This window comes from Pinus tabuliformis, chromosome 4_2, assembly GCF_031772625.1.
Source record: "Pinus tabuliformis cultivar Carrire ecotype Pingquan chromosome 4_2, CPIR1, whole genome shotgun sequence".
Taxonomy (NCBI): domain Eukaryota; kingdom Viridiplantae; phylum Streptophyta; class Pinopsida; order Pinales; family Pinaceae; genus Pinus; species Pinus tabuliformis.
The window spans coordinates 1,171,631,769-1,171,634,261 of record NC_142304.1 but is presented as its reverse complement, the minus strand read 5'-3'; positions in this window follow the sequence as shown (position 1 = coordinate 1,171,634,261).

Genomic DNA, 2,493 nt, shown 5'->3' with positions numbered 1-2,493 from the left:
TCACCAAGTTCCTGTAAGATCACAGACGAAGAAAACTACACAAAGACATGGATTTATATTCATAAAAAGCTTAGGATCCAATTTAAGCTAAACATACAAATGTAACATACATCAATGATACACAAGCATGTAGGAGAAACTCAAATAGTTTTATTGATATAACAAGAAGATCCAGGAGGAGTTACAACCAATGATTCCTGGTCCAGCATCAACCTCCCAGCAAAGAAGCCCCTCTTCACCTCCAACAAAGCATAAATCACCCAATACTCTGATATCAATCTCAAAACCAACAGCAATTCTCTGCAATGCACAAAATTTCAGCCTCCGGATCTCTGGGATGAGGGATCCATATATAGATGTATGCAAAGAGGATGAGTCAGCTTGTCATCTGACTAGTGTCTTCTCTCTGTCAGTTCTTGCTTCCACTTGGAGACTGAGAGCCTCTTACTCATCCTTGGTCGAACTCAGTGAGGCAAGTGTCATAGGGGAAGATTCTGGAAGCTTCCATTGTCTTTCCACCTCGCGGAATGGCACTGCCATTTGTCATTTCCCGCTCAACGCACCCTGGTAGTGCATTTAGGTGCATTGCAACGCACCTAGCTAGTTTATTTGGGTGCTATGCAACGCAGCTAGTCAATGGAGCAGCTGAAATGATCCTGATTTGACTGATTCTGAGCAGTTTCTGGTGGAGAACTTCTGGGAGAAGTTGTAATTTGTTGACCTTGTTCCTTTAGGGGTAGGAAAAACACTTTGAGGGACTTAGGATCCCTTGGTTTATGGATATTTCATGCTTAGAGCTGTAAGGCACAAAAATGTCTATAACAGTTGCCCCCTAAAGTATGAGGCCGTTTATCGGGTGAAATGCTTTATTAGGAGGATCCGAAGTTCTTTCAATGCTGGGAGGAGACCTGTAATAAGATACGATGCAATACATTATCTTCATACTATTTTCATGATCTAGCTGAGGCAGGCATTCCCATGCTCAGCTTTATAAATTCATCTTCACGTACATAGGACAGACAATCGTCTGATGGTAGACTGATGATTCTGATGGAGCCATCATCCTTTTTGCAGGATGATTATCTATGCTGCAAGTCTGTACATTCCAATGTCTTTATTTTACTAAATATATATCGCAACCCGGATGGATGAAACTAGATCCAGGGTCTTCAATCTCGTCCGATCTTCACTCGAAGTACAAGTCGATCCATGTGAGAAATGTTTTGAAGTCGAACATGGAAAGACATCGCTTGATTACCAGTCAATGATGTAAATTGTTAACAAGCGCGAGAGGAGTCACCGATAATGATGATGACCCTCAAGGTACTGTAGTACAATTCACGTGGTGTGAATAAAGGACTTGGCATCGAACACCATGCAAAATCTTTCGGTCGAAGGTCATTGATGTATACCTGTCGCCGGAAGTGAGAAACTTGCCATTGAGGCATGTAAGCTTCAAAGTACTGAATGGGGTGTTCCTAGATCAACTTCTTGGATAATGAGCTGATGTCGACAAGAATCGATCCATCAAAGGAGGGCCTTAATGAATCCCACATCAATGACACGGAACAGAGCAAATGATTTTGATGGAGGTGAAAACGATCTGATGATACATGGTTCAGGATGGCGGTCATGAAAGAATGAAGTATAATGTATGGTAGTGGATGGGACACAGGTGACTTCTCTGGATGACTTCTCTTGAACATGTTGGCGACACTTATGTGATGGATTGGTAGCATTTACCCCAAATGTGGATGGTATGGCATGACCATGGTGATGTGACTGGTGAATGAAACAACCCAACCCGATTCGGACACGGAGTGGAAGTGTCATGTTCAAGAGCGACTTGCTACCAATAAAGATTCTTTGAGTTTTCTTCCCAATTTTTCCCCAGTCATTGCTGACCAGTACCCCTTTATTTTTGTCAAGCTTGAGGAGGATAACATATGCTTGTTCTATAATTTGCCCTTCGGGCAAACCCATCGCTATGTTTTAACGAGCCTAGCGATAGCGAAACTCGTTCTCGTCTAAAGACAAGTTTGTCGCTATTAATCTTTTTAACGAGTCTAACGACAAAGATAACTCGGTCCTTTTCATTTTTAGAGAGTCTGAAAATGTACGTAAAGGTAACTCCGAAATTCCTTTTTCGTCATCTAATCCCTTAAGTTCGAAAAAGTATAAAACAATACAGAAGGGATGAATTTTCGATAGTTTTAACGAGCCGAGCAACACAAGCGCTCGATCGTTTTGTGCAATAATCCCTCAGGTCCAAAAAGATTAAAATCTAGAGGAGGGATAGCACTTCCTGTCGCTTTAACGAGCTGGAAGGCCAAAACTCGGCAATCTTTTCATATTTTACGAGTCAGTTGAAAAGAGCTTAAAGAAGACTCGTCTTTTGAGGAACGAGTGATAAAATGGGTAGCAGTTGATTCCAGGTAAGGTTTGGAATTTTCTAATCACGGCAGTGTCACAAGGATGGCTAGTGAAATCACT